This window comes from Mustela nivalis (genome assembly GCF_964662115.1).
Source record: "Mustela nivalis genome assembly, chromosome: 16".
Taxonomy (NCBI): Eukaryota; Metazoa; Chordata; class Mammalia; order Carnivora; family Mustelidae; genus Mustela; species Mustela nivalis.
Window position 1 is genome coordinate 12,714,529 of NC_139035.1, and position 19,443 is coordinate 12,733,971.

The window sequence follows — 19,443 nt, forward strand, 5'->3', positions numbered from 1 at the left end:
TGAATGTTCCTAACCCCTGAGGGTCCATAGACAAAGAACAGGGACAAAGAAAGAATGGGGGGGGGGGACTCCTCATCTTTGGGGATCTGCCAGCATCTGCCAGCAGAGGGGAACAGCAGCCTGTGCTGGCAATATTCTCAGCTAGACTGAGAACCTGTCTATACCCAGGGTATATACACCAAGGAAAGAACTTGCTAAGGCACTGAGAACGTTTATAGCAAAAAGTAGCAAAACACTGCAAGCAGCCCAAATTACTATCAGCACCACTGACAATAGAGTGGGATGTGACAGAGATAGTGTACAGCTGCATACCCCGGCCTAGCTGCATACCCCGGCCTAGCATAAACACCGATTCTGTGGCTGTCACCTATTCCACCTGCAGAATAGTTCCAAAACAAAAATCGAAAGTACATGTGGTAAAACATTTTAAAAGTACATGTGGGACAAAACACAAGGGAACAGTACACGCAAAATTCAGGACAGTGTGAAAAGGCAAGACAAGATCATGAGGCGAAGACCGGGCTTTCAGTGCTGTTGGAAATGTTCTGTTGGGCCATCAGATCTCTGCAGTCTGAATGGTCCGCGAAATGCCGGGGCGGTTATGATGAAATTTCTGCTCCAGACATACCAACACCTTCCCTTACGTTTTCACTCTTATGTACGCACAAAAGTGTTTGTCTTCTGTCTGGAAGGTCTGGTCTCTTTAAATTGGGTTCTGGGTTCTTGGCATAAATTACCGACGGTACATGTAATCTCTGTTTTACACAGAGGAGCACTGAAAAGTGAACTTGTTCCTACGGCACAGTGGAACCTTTGCAGAACAGTGACCCACTCCTTTATGCAAAGCATTTCCACCACTGTGTTCCCAAACTCTGCACCAAATGTGCTAGATTAAGGGGAGGGAGGGATCGAGCTGGGGGACTCTTGGTAGTGGGCCTCTGCGAGCTGGTTTTTGAATTTCGGTGAGTTCCCGGCCGTCAGCTGGTCTTCTCTCAAGAGTGCCCAGACCACCCGTGAGCGGTGTCTGGCTCCCAGACTTCCATCCCCAGCCTCTGTGTGACCTGCACTGCAGCCATAAACAGCCTGGGGTTCCAGGGGCCAGTCGGGAATCTCCCTACAATCCGTTTCTCCCACCTCCACTAACTAAACTTGGGCACGGAGAAACAATTTAAAGGGGTTTGCCCTTACCAAGTCTCCCCTTCAGAGTTCAGAAAACAAATCCTTAAACTTCACGTGAGGGAGATAATCTGTTAGGTCCCAGCATCCGTGCTTGGCCCTTCAGTGGGGGAGGAGAGGAGAGGAGTCTCTCCTCTTTGTGAAGGGAAGGTGGCCATGGCCATGGGGTGGGGGCACGGAGGAGGAAGGAACGGAGCCAGGGACCCCCACACAGTCACCGTTTCCTCGGGCCGAGCAAGGTTCACAACCCCAGAATGGAGAATTATTGGAGCGAGTCAAGTTATTCTTAAAGAATACACCATGCCAAAGATTAGATACGGTTTGGCCCCGCGAGGAAAACAACCTCAGAATCATTAACCCAGGGGTGCCTAGGTGGCTCAGTGGGTTAAAGCCTCTGCCTTCAACTCAGGTCATGATCCCAGGGTCCTGGGATCGAGACCCGCATCGGGCTCTCTGCTAGGCAGGGAGCCTGCTTCCTCCTCTCTCTCCGCCTGCCTCTCTGCCTACTTGTGACCTCTCTCCCTCTGTCAAATAAATAAATAAAATCTTTAGGAGAAAAAAAAAAAAGAAGAAGAAGAAGAAGAATCATTAACCCAGAGCTTCAGAGAAGACTCGTTGCTATGGGGAGAGAGAATTAATAGTTGACTCGTAAGCAGCTTTTCCCTGGACTCAAGGCAGCGAAGTTACAAAAAGAGCACTTCCCATTCCTTTGACCCTCTGATTTCCACACAGGCAAGTGCAGGTAAATGTGAGTGTGGAATAAAGACATCTGCATAGCATTTGGCTGTTGAACAGCACTGAGCCCCTTAGAGTTCATTCATGATTTAAAGTTCATCTGATTGTCCCAGGTCTCCGTTTGGCAGATCAGCAAAGGGGAGGTCAGAGCATTGAAAGGACTTGCTCAAGGTGGAGGCGATGGTTCAGAGAGGGGTGAGGCAACACCTCCCACGTATCACCCACTGAGTGCTAGCTCGGCCTCCCGCGGGGAGCTGTGGCGTCGATGGGGAAAACAGGACAGGCTTGAGGAGTCATCCCAACTCTAAGTGGCAGATACAAGGAGAGACGTGCATTCAGGGCACAGGATCCATTCCGAGGAGGGGTTCCTGGGCATGGGAAGGAGTCTGAGGTCGGGGAAGGGTTCACAGAGGAATCAGCAGACTTAAGGGCAACTAGGGCTCTGCCAGGCGGAGGAAGTATGGGGAGCTAGGGCACAGCATGGGGAGGCGCAGGTCACAGAAAAGAATGTGTGCAAAGTACAAAACCTTGAAATATCACTTGTGTTGAGCAATTACAGGCATTTCAGTACTGCTGGTTGGAGCCCAAGGGGAGAAGAGGGACGTGAGGCTGGAGAATCAGGCTGCTGGATCTTCGGGCACCTGGGGTGCTGTGTGAATGTCTGGGCCTTGGGGAGCCGTTGAAAGCCAGGGTGCACAGCTGGTGGCCAGGGGGCTGTCTGGAGACCAGCGATCCTCCAGGAAGCCAGGATTGTATTAATCCTGGCCAGAGATGAAGAAACCTAATCCTGGGTGGCGTTGGGGAAACAGAAGGGGGCAGAGTCAGGAGGTGTTGAAAAGATGGCACAGGACAATTTTCCATCCCACAGCCTGCCTGGCGGGACAGGGAGCTCGTGGCATAGGTTCAGCACTCCTCTAGAGGAGAGAGAACAGACCAAAGGGGAAGTGCCCTTCCCCACAAGGAGGAATGTCTTTAAGATACAAAAGAGCTTCTAGGTGGCTAAGGGGGTAAAGCATCAGGATAAGGCAGCCAAAGGGAACTGGACAGGAGGCGACAGCTCCTTGAGCTGTTCCTTGTGCATCTGGGCAAGATGGATTCCCACAAACCCTCCTCCACTGTACAGGTAAGAGTCACCCAGTAGAGCCCCTTGTGGCCACATCCTGGTACTACGGGCTATTGCTTGAATGGTGGGAGCCAGCACTGAGGCTAAGGGGCAGTCCCCCCCTCCCTTTGTCACATCACCATTAGCCTAATGTCAATCCCAGAGTTGAGGGGATGGGTGCGTAATGTCTCTCAACCAGGCTGCATGGCTCCCAGGGCAGGGCAATGGCAGAGGTGGAGTGGCCACAAGACGGGTACCCTAGGAACGTGGGGGTTCCGACTCAAGGGGATAATGAGTGACCATCCAGAACAGGGGTAGGGTGGAATTAGTGTCACGGTCTCTCTGCAGCCTAGAAGTCATTCGAGAAACAGTTGTTGAGAGCTCCTACTATGGGCAAGATAATTCATGTATACACACACCTACCAGGAACGCAAATCAAAGTGCGGCGGTGGCCTTGGGTAGCGTATAGAAAGAGGCATCGTAGAGAAGGGAAGGTCTGAGCAGAGAGATGATGGAGAAAGAGGAGGACCTGGGAGCTTGGGGGTCTTGGGCGATGTTTCTAGATGACAGACAAGAACAGCGCGCCCAGGATATCGTGTGTTTACGGGATAGGGTGGGGGAGGGTAGCGGGAAGGGGGTGAGGGTGTGTTGGGAAATGAGGCTGGAAGGGGAAATGAGACCGCGGCATAAAGCAGAGACCAGGAATGCTACATAAACCCCTGGGCCCCGTGATCTACGTTACTGCAAATGGGACCTGTAATCCAGAAATGAAGGGCACATAGAGCTGGAATTTCCTGGAGCAGAAGAGCAAGAGAACTTACAATGTGTTACGGGAGTTCATGTTTTCCCACACTCTGTGAGTGGGTGTTTTCCCACAGGTGTGCTGAGGAAATGATACCACTCAGCTTGGGGGCACCCGGAGGACCCAGCCAGTTGGCTTTGGCTGCCGGGAGCCCCATGTGATACGCCAGTATGCCATTCCAATGTTGCCGTTTTCTGCATGTGCCGTGACCTGCACAAGCTTGGGAAAGATCTTTCTAGAAATGCCCTTGCGTGCACACAATACAGTTGGCCTCGAGGAGCCTCGGAGAAGCACCTTCCTTGGAGGGCTGGCCTCTTTCCCCCAGTTTCTGTGGCTGCTGACCACGTCGGCCCGGTTTCTTTCTCCCACGGACATAGTCACGGCCCCAGCACCTTGCCATACGCAATTTACAGGAGATTAAAGAAGGAGAAATTAAAAGCCTCCTGTTTATTACATTTCATTTAATTTTAAAAATTAATTAAAGTTTTTCATAAAACCTTTTAGAAAGTTAAATGAGTTATTTCAAGAACTATCCTTTGCTTCGAGAGCATGCCCTTGCTCCTGTTGTTCACATTTGAGCTGGAGATAGAACATCATACGAGAAGCCCCTCCCAGGTTCTCTACCACCCGGGGGAACCATTACCCTAACCTCTGACATCGGAGACCCATTTTGCTTCTTTTTCCACTTTAGGTAAATGGAAGCACGTTGTATGTATTCTTTGACTCCGGTTTCTCTCCCTCAACAGCAGAGTCATGAGGTTTGTCCATGATTTTTGTGGCAACTATTCCTTCTCACAGCTATATTTCATTACAGATATATTTCATATTCGACAATTTACTGATTCATTCAGCCTTTGGTGGGTGTTCGAGTTACTTCCACTTTGGGGCTAATAAGAATAGTGCTGCTATGAACATTTATATGCAGAACTTTGGGTAAAAATATACATACATTTCTGTCAGACATATAGAAACGGAACTGAATACACACATATGTTCAGTCCCAGATGCTAATTCCACAGTGACTGTCCCATTACTTTGCGCTCCCACCAGGCATGCGTGGGCGCTCTGCTGTTTCCCATCCTCGCCAACATGTGCTGCTTCTCACCTCTTTCCTTCTAACCGATCTGCTGGGATGGGTGCCTTTTGTCCCCTTTGTCCCATAAAAACACACTTTTTAAAAAAACATAGTACGGTGACCTATAGAAAATGGTAACTTTGTGGTAATGTCCTGGACAGGCAACGTGAGAAGTTGGCCTCCCAATTGTTTTGAAATCTCACACATCTCTGAGCTCTTAAAAGTCTCGTTCATACATGTTTAAGGGTTTCTCGTTTTAAGGAAGCTTGTATTTTTATAAGCCTCTCCTGCCATCCTTTTGCTTTATAACAAACCCCCCCAAAACTTTGTGACCTAAAAAATGATATCTCGTAGATTGCTCTACATCAAGAATTTGGGCAGGGCTCCACTGGGAGCGGTTTCTTCTGCTCCTCATGGTAGCAAGTGAAGTGAACCAGCAGTCAGGGCTGGCGAGTCCAATCTTCACTCACGAGTCTGGTGCCTTGAGGGAGATGGCGATAAGGTGGGGTTCTCCACAGGAATGCCTACACGCGGCCTTCCTCATGGTGCTCACGGGAAGTCAGATTGGCTTCCCTCAGAGCAAATATCTCAAGATAGCCAAGTGGAAGCTGCTTCTCCCTGAGCCTCAGAAGGCACCCAACGGAACTGCTGCCACATTCTACTGGCTACAAGTGAGTCAGAAGGACAACCCCAGTTTTAGGGGAGAGAAAATGAACTTTTCCTTCTTCACAGGGCAATGACAAGACCACATTGCAGAAGCCCGTGGGGGCGGCGATGGTATTGTGGCCTTCTTTGGAAAACAAGACTTGCCACTCCCTCACCTCCCCTTCTAACAATGTCCGCCAGGCCAGGATGTACCTGAGGAGCCCTGAGGTCATTGTGCCACCTCCAGGTTTCCTACCTTCCCCCTCCTCAACTCCCCTCTTAGGTTCTTCCTTCGTTTTACTTCATTTTCTTACCCCTTTCTTGTCCTCCCCCTTTCAGTGAATTAAACTCACAAGAACCCGCACCGGACGACTCTCGGTCCCCTTCTCCCTATCCCTCGCCACATGCCTTCAGGCTCATTGACCCCCGGCAAAGAGAGACAGTACTGGGACAGCTAGAACCACACAGCATGTCAGACCCAGAAGGATCTTGACTAATCCCAGATGTACTTTACATATGAGGAAGTTGAGGCCTAGAGAGGAGAAGGGCTTTCCCAAGGTCAGCTGCAGAGTTCTGGCCAGCACAGCAAAAGCCTAGTCCACAGTGGGTCTCAAAGCAGATCTACAACTTTTCCTTCCATTTCTGACTTCCTGGAACTAAAGCCATTTGTTTCTGTTTCTCGTCCACTCCCTCAACTTCACGAGGACATTTCGGCCTCTTGGCCAAGGGGCAAAATCAGAGAGGTCCGTCCCAGCCCTGGCCCGGGACCCAGCCTTCAGAGATGGACAGGGGGTCTTGTGGATGGACCAACTCAGGCTTAGGGCAACCAGACCCCCTCCAACCGACTGACTGGACCCAGACACAAGGGCTCCTTTCTGATGTTGAAATCCAAGAACCCTCTAAACTTGACCAGCAAGTGGCAACCAGTTCAACCAAGGCGCCCTTGCTCTTTGCCTGCACACAAAGGTATCCGTACCAGGCTAGAAATAGAAATGGGGTGCTCTGCCACTAACATCTCTCTTCGGAGAGAGAGTAGCTTCATTCCAGGTTCAGACTCCTGTGCACATGAATGGGAGCTTGCTCCTCTGAACTCCTGCACGGTTCAAGCTAACCCCTGCGACACCAGTGTCCTGATTTTGCTGCTTTGCTTGCACATCAGGGACACTGGCCAATCTCTAAACATCCACTTGGTGATAGCACCTGTTTACCCCCACTTTCAGGAGATAATCTAGTTTCTCGAAGGGGTCGGGGGGGGGGTGGTGTGTGTGTGTGTGTGTGTGTGGAATTTCTCACATTTACCCTCTGGTTGTAGGTGTAGGTGCCACCAATCAATCAGCTGTTAGGAAAACTCAAGACCCTTTTTCTCAGCTGCCACCGACAATGAATTGGAGGGGAAGGAAGTGGGTGGGGGCCATGGCCAAAAAAATTGATCCAAAAAATAACACTGCATATGGTTATTGGAACTGAAAGCTCCTTTTACCAAGTGCATTAAAAGCAGCTTAATTTTCTGCGGCCACGTTTGTGTTTTGATACTTGACTAAAAAAAGATGACTATGTATTTACCATCAAGTTGTTTGGTTCATCTTGTTTCACATGCGACGGAGAGGGAAGGTTGGGCGGATCCGGGAGAATTATTTGGATGGGGCCTCCGCCAGAATCAGACACGGGCTTAGCCAGTGTCCTTCCATGCGGCCGCCTCCTGCTGGGGTGGTGCCGTCACACTGCAGGGCCTGGAAGAGTCCAGCCTCTCTCCTGACCTCACCCTTGTCCCCTTGCCTCTCCCTGACATCTGGCCTGACACCTCTTTCCGAATCGAGCGTTCTAAAGGGTTCTGGCCCCAGGGGACTCTGGAATTAAAACTTGCACTTTCTGCCAAGAGCTAAAATGCTATTTTCCATCTTTATCCCACTTTCTCCCCATGGGCTTGGAACAAACCCTTGAAACCCAAACCCATATTAAGCCTTTCCTCTCGCTGCATCCCCGACTCTGGTTGTGCTCAGTTTCTCTGTGTGTTCACGGATCTGCCTGAAGCCGGGACTCAGAAGAAGCCAGTTTTGCCCATTGAGCATCCTTCTGTGTTCTCATAGTAGCTCTGACCCCAGAAGCGTCTCAGTTTGTCTTCTCAAAAACTGCTCTCAGGAAGGAAGCTGCACCGACGCTTGAAGGGCCAGCGGAGGACGAATGATTACAACAGCTACGATTTATGGAGCTCCACGATACGCTCAACACTTCACGTGCGTGATCTCGTTGAATCCTCACGGCAGCTCTTACCCCATTTTATAGATGAGGAAACGGAAAGCTGAGTCACGCCACTGGCCTTTCTAAAGGGTTCCAAGCAGGAATGGATATGTGCATTGTGGAAGAGAGAGAGAAACTACAACATCAAGTTTACCATCGTACCCATTGTAGAGAGAGTGAAACTCAGTACGTTCACAATGCTGTGAGACCACCCCACTATCTAGTTCCAGAATTGTCATCCCCACAAAGGAAATCCCGGTCCTGTTCATTAAGCAGTCGCTCCCTACACTCCCCTCCCTCCAGTCAGCCTCTGATATAGCTATGGATTTGCCTCTTCTGGAACATTTCGTCTCAATGAAATCACACAGTATGTGGCCGTTTTGCCTCTGGCTTCCTGTACTTAGCATCCTATTTTCAGGATTCATCCCTGTTGTAGCACGGTGCAGTACCTCATTTTCTTTTTACAGCTGAATAACATCCCACTGTATGGCTAGACCACCTTTCATTTGTCCTTTCACCTGCGGATGAACACGTGTGTGCGTTTTAACAGAAAGACCTTGATTTTCAAGGAATGAATCCCAGATGTCGGATTTCGGGCAAACCCTCAAACCGGGAGATACGAGACTTGGGAGCAGAAAATCCTTCTGGAACGTTCAAGCAACAGTTTGGAAATCACATACTCTGCGGCTAGCTGTGTGGGAGGGGCAGTAAGGCAGGAAGCTCAAGGGTACTTGCTCCCCACAGGTGTTGCTGCTTCCAAAGCACTCCTGTTGCCCAGGGAGGCTGCTTGGCAAGCTCTTGGAATCGCAGATGACATCTCAGCACTCCGCCCGCCACCCCCGCTTCATTTCACTGGAGGGGAAGGGACGAAAACCTGGGTGGGAGGCGGTGGTCTTAGGAGACAATAACCAGGTTTCCACAGATGGGCTGCTTGTGGAAGCATAAGCGAGGGGAGGAACCAAGATGCCCCCCTGTAACATTTAATCCCCAATTCTGCCCAGCCGCTGTCTGAAGTAGCGTCTTAGGTTCTCTCCATAACACATACACACGCAGGGAGTCATGCAACTTCCGACAGTGCCGCAGAAAGGTCTTCAATCAGTCTGGTTTAAAACCTGTGGCTGGCCCAAGCTTTGTGGAGCGAAGTACTATGGTGGTTCCCAACAAGGCTTTAGGATCCGCTAGACCTGCCCGTGAACATGGCCTCTACGACCATTAGTTCTGTGAAGTTAGGCTGATGATGTCCCCTCACTCTCTTCATAAAACGGGGCAGTGGGAACCGTACCAAACCTGATGGGATTCTCATGGTCGTATGCGGAGAACACGGCCTGGCGCCTAGGGGAGGCCTTTTGTGTTTTATTTTTTTTTTGTTTTTTTTAATGATTTTATTTATTTGTCAGACAGAGATCACAGGTAGGCAGAGAGACAGTCAGAGAGATAGGGGAAAGCAGGCTTCCTTTGGAGCAGAGAGCCCGAGGTGGGGCTGGTCCCAGGACTCTGGGAATCATGACCTGAGCTGAAGGCAGAGGCTTTAACCCACTGAGCCACCCATGAGCCCCACAGGGAGGCCGTTTTTAATGTCATCATTAATGGCTCTTAATGGCTGCTAGCAGCCATGTCTACTGCAATCTTATGAAGGAACAGGTTAAGGGTCAAGACTGCCAATTCTGGGTTCTTGGATAAAACGAAACCAAGAGCTCAAATGGTTCAAGCATATGCCATATACCCTGCAAGGGCATAGAGATGGATGGTGCCTCCTCCATCCATGTGGGACCCCTGCCACAGAGCCAGCCGAGAGCCGCAGGAGGGGGGCTGCACACTCTGCCAACCCATCATCTTATAGTAATTCCTATGGATTTTGTCCAGTTGCTAAATCTTCCGAATTTGGAGGAGGGGAAAAAAAAATTCCCCACACAAAATTGTTCCATTTGAGGACATTTTTATTTGGATACCTGCCTGGGTCCCTGGCAGGGTGGGCCTGTCCTCTGTGGGGGCAATGGGACATTTGGGGGGAGGATGATGGCCCTGCCCTGAGGGGGTGTCACTAAGGGGTATGTGACAGCGTGACAGGTCACAGAGGGCAGCAGAGTATAAATAGGGCCGCTCAGGGGTGCAGGCTGAGAGAGTGCTTAGTCTCTCACCAAGACTTCAGTTTGTACTTCACACTACAAACTGCAAGTTCTTCTCTTTTTTAGATTAAAACCCCAGCACCCACCAGCATCCCCTCGGTCACCCTCAGATCCCCCCCACCCTGACCCCTGTCTCTGGGAGGTTCTGAGACAAAGCGGGGGCCTGTGGCCTGTGGCCTGTGGCCTGTGGGGCGCGGGGTGGATTTGGGACCCCTGCCACAGAGCCAGCCGCCTGCAGCAGGAGAGCCAGCCGCGTGCAGCAGGAGGGGGGCTGCCCGCTCTGCCAACCCAACAGAGGTCGAGGAGGAGGAGGAGCTCCAGGGACCGGCCCCCAGACCAACGCCCACCCCTCGCCGGCCCAGCCCGATTGTGCTACCAACTCAAAAACATGGAGTCTCTGACGCCTTATCACACCGCCCACAGCGCCTCCAGGGTGGGCATGTTCAACACCGCCATGGGGAAACTCCAGCGACAACTGCGTAAGGGAGAATATGACCTATTTAAATACGCACCCATGCTCGAAAGCGACTTTGTGCAGGTCACCAAAAGAGGGGAAGTCGTCGACGTGCACAACCGAGTCCGAATGATGACCGTGGGCATCGCATCCACCAGCCCCAGCCTCCCGCTCCCAGATGTCCTGCTGCTGGCCCGCCCGGCCACCGGCTGTGAACAGTACTCCGACCAGGGCCAGGCCACCAAGGGAAAAGGCCGCAAGGCTTCCACCACCCTGGAGCTCACCAGGCTCCTTCCCTTGAAGTTTGTGAGGCTTTCTGTTCACGACCGGGAAAAACAAATGCTTCGCCTCAAATTCGCCACCGGCCGCTCCTGCTACCTGCGGCTGAGCCCCCCACTGGATGCACAGGAAGATCTCTTCCCCTACTGGGAGAGCATTATCCAGGTACTGAGGCCGCCGCCGGTGCCCACTCACAGCAGAACCCACGCCGCTCGAGCAGAGGACATGCTGGACATGCCTCTGCTGGAGGACGACGACGGCAGGAACGCAGCAGGCGCAGATGTCCAAATAATGGATCAGGACCAGGTTAGTATCCGGAGCCTCCACGAGGGCTCGGAGGTGGCCGGGGCCACCTCTGCAGCTTTTGCTGGCGGGGAAGAGACTGTTCAGGACCCCCCCAAACCCAACAGCGTGCCCACCTTCGCTGCCCCCAACTGCCCGGGGCTCTCCAGGGAGTCGGCAGCAGGGGCCACGTCCGAGGCGGCGGCCGCCGGGGAGGCCGCGGCAGCTGCGGCAGTGGCGGCGGCAGGGACAGCAGCAGAGTTCGCAGCGGGGGAGGCCGGCAGATGCCTGGCGTTCGCCGGGCCCGGAGCTGCCGCCAAGCCTGCGGGAGAAGCCGCTCGGGACGCGTCGGAAGGCCAGCTCCTCTGGGACGCGCCGAGCTCGGCGGGCAGTGGGGAGCCGGCGGGAAGGCCGCCCCGCACGCGCCGGGAGGAGGAGCGAGACCCCCGCACTTCCCGCCACCGCAGGGCCGCCGACAGCCGCCACATGGCCCCGGGGCACAAGATCGCCCCGGCGGACTCCAGCCGCTCCTTAGGCAGCCACAGAGCCGCGCGGGAGCACAAGGAGGACAAGGGCCGCAGCAGCCCGGCGCGCGCCAGGCGCGCCCCCGACGAAGGCATCAGCCACGCCCCCAGCGCCGAGGACTCCGGGACCTCCCACAAGTCGGGGCGGAGCCTCTCCGGCGGCAGCTCGGGCTCAGGCACCAAGATGCTGGGCAGGATCCGCAGGTTCCTGAGGAACCTGAGACTCAGCCTCACTGCCTGAGGCGCGCGGCCTCCCCACACCGCAGAGACGTGCCCATGGGGGAGAAGACTGCGGACACGAGCGGTGTGGTGTGGAGGCCATCGCCCAGGCGGCGGCGAGCAGCCAGGGCTTGGAGAGCGCAGGGAGCCGGACATCGGAGGTCATGGAGGGATGGAACTTCCTAGGCCCAGATATTGGGCAGCTGGGGGACCTCTCCCAGGAGACATTACAAAAAATAAAATAAAAAAATTTTTTAAAAATGGCATGCTGCATTGTGTTTGAATTTCTAGGTCCTGCAGCCCAGTGGTGACCTCACAGGGGGGCTGCCACCTAAGACCCAAGGGTCCAGTCGAGGACCGCCCCCACCTCACACCCATGCTCAGAGCCAAAGCATCCTGCCTCAAGGCCTGTCTGGCTTGTTTCTCCGGGCCACAGTTGAAAGTATACTATGGCCCAGAAAGCTCCACCTCCCCCATTTCTCTAGTTCAATGAATGTTCCTAACCCCTGAGGGTCCATAGACAAAGAACAGGGACAAAGAAAGAATGGGGGGGGGGACTCCTCATCTTTGGGGATCTGCCAGCATCTGCCAGCAGAGGGGAACAGCAGCCTGTGCTGGCAATATTCTCAGCTAGACTGAGAACCTGTCTATACCCAGGGTATATACACCAAGGAAAGAACTTGCTAAGGCACTGAGAACGTTTATAGCAAAAAGTAGCAAAACACTGCAAGCAGCCCAAATTACTATCAGCACCACTGACAATAGAGTGGGATGTGACAGAGATAGTGTACAGCTGCATACCCCGGCCTAGCTGCATACCCCGGCCTAGCATAAACACCGATTCTGTGGCTGTCACCTATTCCACCTGCAGAATAGTTCCAAAACAAAAATCGAAAGTACATGTGGTAAAACATTTTAAAAGTACATGTGGGACAAAACACAAGGGAACAGTACACGCAAAATTCAGGACAGTGTGAAAAGGCAAGACAAGATCATGAGGCGAAGACCGGGCTTTCAGTGCTGTTGGAAATGTTCTGTTGGGCCATCAGATCTCTGCAGTCTGAATGGTCCGCGAAATGCCGGGGCGGTTATGATGAAATTTCTGCTCCAGACATACCAACACCTTCCCTTACGTTTTCACTCTTATGTACGCACAAAAGTGTTTGTCTTCTGTCTGGAAGGTCTGGTCTCTTTAAATTGGGTTCTGGGTTCTTGGCATAAATTACCGACGGTACATGTAATCTCTATTTTACACAGAGGAGCACTGAAAAGTGAACTTGTTCCTACGGCACAGTGGAACCTTTGCAGAACAGTGACCTACACAGAGGAGCACTGAAAAGTGAACTTGTTCCTACGGCACAGTGGAACCTTTGCAGAACAGTGACCCACTCCTTTATGCAAAGCATTTCCACCACTGTGTTCCCAAACTCTGCACCAAATGTGCTAGATTAAGGGGAGGGAGGGATCGAGCTGGGGGACTCTTGGTAGTGGGCCTCTGCGAGCTGGTTTTTGAATTTCGGTGAGTTCCCGGCCGTCAGCTGGTCTTCTCTCAAGAGTGCCCAGACCACCCGTGAGCGGTGTCTGGCTCCCAGACTTCCATCCCCAGCCTCTGTGTGACCTGCACTGCAGCCATAAACAGCCTGGGGTTCCAGGGGCCAGTCGGGAATCTCCCTACAATCCGTTTCTCCCACCTCCACTAACTAAACTTGGGCACGGAGAAACAATTTAAAGGGGTTTGCCCTTACCAAGTCTCCCCTTCAGAGTTCAGAAAACAAATCCTTAAACTTCACGTGAGGGAGATAATCTGTTAGGTCCCAGCATCCGTGCTTGGCCCTTCAGTGGGGGAGGAGAGGAGAGGAGTCTCTCCTCTTTGTGAAGGGAAGGTGGCCGTGGCCATGGGGTGGGGGCACGGAGGAGGAAGGAACAGAGCCAGGGACCCCCACACAGTCACCGTTTCCTCGGGCCGAGCAAGGTTCACAACCCCAGAATGGAGAATTATTGGAGCGAGTCAAGTTATTCTTAAAGAATACACCATGCCAAAGATTAGATACGGTTTGGCCCCGCGAGGAAAACAACCTCAGAATCATTAACCCAGGGGTGCCTAGGTGGCTCAGTGGGTTAAAGCCTCTGCCTTCAACTCAGGTCATGATCCCAGGGTCCTGGGATCGAGACCCGCATCGGGCTCTCTGCTAGGCAGGGAGCCTGCTTCCTCCTCTCTCTCCGCCTGCCTCTCTGCCTACTTGTGACCTCTCTCCCTCTGTCAAATAAATAAATAAAATCTTTAGGAGAAAAAAAAAAAAAAAGAAGAAGAAGAAGAATCATTAACCCAGAGCTTCAGAGAAGACTCGTTGCTATGGGGAGAGAGAATTAATAGTTGACTCGTAAGCAGCTTTTCCCTGGACTCAAGGCAGCGAAGTTACAAAAAGAGCACTTCCCATTCCTTTGACCCTCTGATTTCCACACAGGCAAGTGCAGGTAAATGTGAGTGTGGAATAAAGACATCTGCATAGCATTTGGCTGTTGAACAGCACTGAGCCCCTTAGAGTTCATTCATGATTTAAAGTTCATCTGATTGTCCCAGGTCTCCGTTTGGCAGATCAGCAAAGGGGAGGTCAGAGCATTGAAAGGACTTGCTCAAGGTGGAGGCGATGGTTCAGAGAGGGGTGAGGCAACACCTCCCACGTATCACCCACTGAGTGCTAGCTCGGCCTCCCGCGGGGAGCTGTGGCGTCGATGGGGAAAACAGGACAGGCTTGAGGAGTCATCCCAACTCTAAGTGGCAGATACAAGGAGAGACGTGCATTCAGGGCACAGGATCCATTCCGAGGAGGGGTTCCTGGGCATGGGAAGGAGTCTGAGGTTGGGGAAGGGTTCACAGAGGAATCAGCAGATTTAAGGGCGACTAGGGCTCTGCCAGGCGGAGGAAGTATGGGGAGCTAGGGCACAGCATGGGGAGGCGCAGGTCACAGAAAAGAATGTGTGCAAAGTACAAAACCTTGAAATATCACTTGTGTTGAGCAATTACAGGCATTTCAGTACTGCTGGTTGGAGCCCAAGGGGAGAAGAGGGACGTGAGGCTGGAGAATCAGGCTGCTGGATCTTCGGGCACCTGGGGTGCTGTGTGAATGTCTGGGCCTTGGGGAGCCGTTGAAAGCCAGGGTGCACAGCTGGTGGCCAGGGGGCTGTCTGGAGACCAGCGATCCTCCAGGAAGCCAGGATTGTATTAATCCTGGCCAGAGATGAAGAAACCTAATCCTGGGTGGCGTTGGGGAAACAGAAGGGGGCAGAGTCAGGAGGTGTTGAAAAGATGGCACAGGACAATTTTCCATCCCACAGCCTGCCTGGCGGGACAGGGAGCTCGTGGCATAGGTTCAGCACTCCTCTAGAGGAGGGAGAACAGACCAAAGGGGAAGTGCCCTTCCCCGCAAGGAGGAATGTCTTTAAGATAGAAAAGAGCTTCTCGGTGGCTAAGGGGGTAAAGCATCAGGATAAGGCAGCCAAAGGGAACTGGACAGGAGGCGACAGCTCCTTGAGCTGTTCCTTGTGCATCTGGGCAAGATGGATTCCCACAAACCCTCCTCCACTGTACAGGTAAGAGTCACCCAGTAGAGCCCCTTGTGGCCACATCCTGGTACTACCGGCTATTGCTTGAATGGTGGGAGCCAGCACTGAGGCTAAGGGGCAGTCCCCCCCTCCCTTTGTCACATCACCATTAGCCTAATGTCAATCCCAGAGTTGAGGGGATGGGTGCGTAATGTCTCTCAACCAGGCTGCATGGCTCCCAGGGCAGGGCAATGGCAGAGTGTGGAGTGGCCACAAGACGGGTACCCTAGGAACGTGGGGGTTCCGACTCAAGGGGATAATGAGTGACCATCCAGAACAGGGGTAGGGTGGAATTAGTGTCACGGTCTCTCTGCAGCCTAGAAGTCATTCGAGAAACAGTTGTTGAGAGCTCCTACTATGGGCAAGATAATTCATGTATACACACACCTACCAGGAACGCAAATCAAAGTGCGGCGGTGGCCTTGGGTAGCGTATAGAAAGAGGCATCGTAGAGAAGGGAAGGTCTGAGCAGAGAGATGATGGAGAAAGAGGAGGACCTGGGAGCTTGGGGGTCTTGGGCGATGTTTCTAGATGACAGACAAGAACAGCGCGCCCAGGATATCGTGTGTTTAGGGGATAGGGTGGGGGAGGGTAGCGGGAAGGGGGTGAGGGTGTGTTGGGAAATGAGGCTGGAAGGGGAAATGAGACCGCGGCATAAAGCAGAGACCAGGAATGCTACATAAACCCCTGGGCCCCGTGATCTACGTTACTGCAAATGGGACCTGTAATCCAGAAATGAAGGGCACATAGAGCTGGAATTTCCTGGAGCAGAAGAGCAAGAGAACTTACAATGTGTTACGGGAGTTCATGTTTTCCCACACTCTGTGAGTGGGTGTTTTCCCACAGGTGTGCTGAGGAAATGATACCACTCAGCTTGGGGGCACCCGGAGGACCCAGCCAGTTGGCTTTGGCTGCCGGGAGCCCCATGTGATACGCCAGTATGCCATTCCAATGTTGCCGTTTTCTGCATGTGCCGTGACCTGCACAAGCTTGGGAAAGATCTTTCTAGAAATGCCCTTGCGTGCACACAATACAGTTGGCCTCGAGGAGCCTCGGAGAAGCACCTTCCTTGGAGGGCTGGCCTCTTTCCCCCAGTTTCTGTGGCTGCTGACCACGTCGGCCCGGTTTCTTTCTCCCACGGACATAGTCACGGCCCCAGCACCTTGCCATACGCAATTTACAGGAGATTAAAGAAGGAGAAATTAAAAGCCTCCTGTTTATTACATTTCATTTAATTTTAAAAATTAATTAAAGTTTTTCATAAAACCTTTTAGAAAGTTAAATGAGTTATTTCAAGAACTATCCTTTGCTTCGAGAGCATGCCCTTGCTCCTGTTGTTCACATTTGAGCTGGAGATAGAACATCATACGAGAAGCCCCTCCCAGGTTCTCTACCACCCGGGGGAACCATTACCCTAACCTCTGACATCGGAGACCCATTTTGCTTCTTTTTCCACTTTAGGTAAATGGAAGCACGTTGTATGTATTCTTTGACTCCGGTTTCTCTCCCTCAACAGCAGAGTCATGAGGTTTGTCCATGATTTTTGTGGCAACTATTCCTTCTCACAGCTATATTTCATTACAGATATATTTCATATTCGACAATTTACTGATTCATTCAGCCTTTGGTGGGTGTTCGAGTTACTTCCACTTTGGGGCTAATAAGAATAGTGCTGCTATGAACATTTATATGCAGAACTTTGGGTAAAAATATACATACATTTCTGTCAGACATATAGAAACGGAACTGAATACACACATATGTTCAGTCCCAGATGCTAATTCCACAGTGACTGTCCCATTACTTTGCGCTCCCACCAGGCATGCGTGGGCGCTCTGCTGTTTCCCATCCTCGCCAACATGTGCTGCTTCTCACCTCTTTCCTTCTAACCGATCTGCTGGGATGGGTGCCTTTTGTCCCCTTTGTCCCATAAAAACACACTTTTTAAAAAAACATAGTACGGTGACCTATAGAAAATGGTAACTTTGTGGTAATGTCCTGGACAGGCAACGTGAGAAGTTGGCCTCCCAATTGTTTTGAAATCTCACACATCTCTGAGCTCTTAAAAGTCTCGTTCATACATGTTTAAGGGTTTCTCGTTTTAAGGAAGCTTGTATTTTTATAAGCCTCTCCTGCCATCCTTTTGCTTTATAACAAACCCCCCCAAAACTTTGTGACCTAAAAAATGATATCTCGTAGATTGCTCTACATCAAGAATTTGGGCAGGGCTCCACTGGGAGCGGTTTCTTCTGCTCCTCATGGTAGCAAGTGAAGTGAACCAGCAGTCAGGGCTGGCGAGTCCAATCTTCACTCACGAGTCTGGTGCCTTGAGGGAGATGGCGATAAGGTGGGGTTCTCCACAGGAATGCCTACACGCGGCCTTCCTCATGGTGCTCACGGGAAGTCAGATTGGCTTCCCTCAGAGCAAATATCTCAAGATAGCCAAGTGGAAGCTGCTTCTCCCTGAGCCTCAGAAGGCACCCAACGGAACTGCTGCCACATTCTACTGGCTACAAGTGAGTCAGAAGGACAACCCCAGTTTTAGGGGAGAGAAAATGAACTTTTCCTTCTTCACAGGGCAATGACAAGACCACATTGCAGAAGCCCGTGGGGGCGGCGATGGTATTGTGGCCTTCTTTGGAAAACAAGACTTGCCACTCCCTCACCTCCCCTTCTAACAATGTCCGCCAGGCCAGGATGTACCTGAGGAGCCCTGAGGTCATTGTGCCACCTCCAGGTTTCCTACCTTCCCCCTCCTCAACTCCCCTCTTAGGTTCTTCCTTCGTTTTACTTCATTTTCTTACCCCTTTCTTGTCCTCCCCCTTTCAGTGAATTAAACTCACAAGAACCCGCACCGGACGACTCTCGGTCCCCTTCTCCCTATCCCTCGCCACATGCCTTCAGGCTCATTGACCCCCGGCAAAGAGAGACAGTACTGGGACAGCTAGAACCACACAGCATGTCAGACCCAGAAGGATCTTGACTAATCCCAGATGTACTTTACATATGAGGAAGTTGAGGCCTAGAGAGGAGAAGGGCTTTCCCAAGGTCAGCTGCAGAGTTCTGGCCAGCACAGCAAAAGCCTAGTCCACAGTGGGTCTCAAAGCAGATCTACAACTTTTCCTTCCATTTCTGACTTCCTGGAACTAAAGCCATTTGTTTCTGTTTCTCGTCCACTCCCTCAACTTCACGAGGACATTTCGGCCTCTTGGCCAAGGGGCAAAATCAGAGAGGTCCGTCCCAGCCCTGGCCCGGGACCCAGCCTTCAGAGATGGACAGGGGGTCTTGTGGATGGACCAACTCAGGCTTAGGGCAACCAGACCCCCTCCAACCGACTGACTGGACCCAGACACAAGGGCTCCTTTCTGATGTTGAAATCCAAGAACCCTCTAAACTTGACCAGCAAGTGGCAACCAGTTCAACCAAGGCGCCCTTGCTCTTTGCCTGCACACAAAGGTATCCGTACCAGGCTAGAAATAGAAATGGGGTGCTCTGCCACTAACATCTCTCTTCGGAGAGAGAGTAGCTTCATTCCAGGTTCAGACTCCTGTGCACATGAATGGGAGCTTGCTCCTCTGAACTCCTGCACGGTTCAAGCTAACCCCTGCGACACCAGTGTCCTGATTTTGCTGCTTTGCTTGCACATCAGGGACACTGGCCAATCTCTAAACATCCACTTGGTGATAGCACCTGTTTACCCCCACTTTCAGGAGATAATCTAGTTTCTCGAAGGGGTCGGGGGGGGGGTGGTGTGTGTGTGTGTGTGTGTGTGGAATTTCTCACATTTACCCTCTGGTTGTAGGTGTAGGTGCCACCAATCAATCAGCTGTTAGGAAAACTCAAGACCCTTTTTCTCAGCTGCCACCGACAATGAATTGGAGGGGAAGGAAGTGGGTGGGGGCCATGGCCAAAAAAATTGATCCAAAAAATAACACTGCATATGGTTATTGGAACTGAAAGCTCCTTTTACCAAGTGCATTAAAAGCAGCTTAATTTTCTGCGGCCACGTTTGTGTTTTGATACTTGACTAAAAAAAGATGACTATGTATTTACCATCAAGTTGTTTGGTTCATCTTGTTTCACATGCGACGGAGAGGGAAGGTTGGGCGGATCCGGGAGAATTATTTGGATGGGGCCTCCGCCAGAATCAGACACGGGCTTAGCCAGTGTCCTTCCATGCGGC

General features: G+C 51.9%; 1 protein-coding gene, 2 long non-coding RNA genes and 1 pseudogene across 5 annotated transcripts in view; 3 read left to right on the forward strand and 1 right to left on the reverse strand.

The window, feature by feature from the left end:
* Positions 1–19,443, reverse strand: part of PACC1 (proton activated chloride channel 1) — a 442,395-nt gene that overhangs the window by 228,876 nt on the left and 194,076 nt on the right. The window lies entirely within an intron of this gene.
* LOC309849682 lies at positions 2,930–4,965 on the forward strand. The gene is made up of 2 exons (XR_014303836.1): positions 2,930–3,034; positions 3,892–4,965. It is a non-coding gene; the product is annotated as an uncharacterized lncRNA (long non-coding RNA).
* LOC309849326 (Golgi-associated RAB2 interactor protein 4 pseudogene) lies at positions 10,141–11,920 on the forward strand (annotated as a pseudogene). Its single transcript has one exon. The product of its transcript is annotated as a Golgi-associated RAB2 interactor protein 4 pseudogene (transcript).
* Positions 15,144–17,180, forward strand: LOC309850446. Its single transcript, XR_014304241.1, has 2 exons — positions 15,144–15,248; positions 16,107–17,180. It is a non-coding gene; the product is annotated as an uncharacterized lncRNA (long non-coding RNA).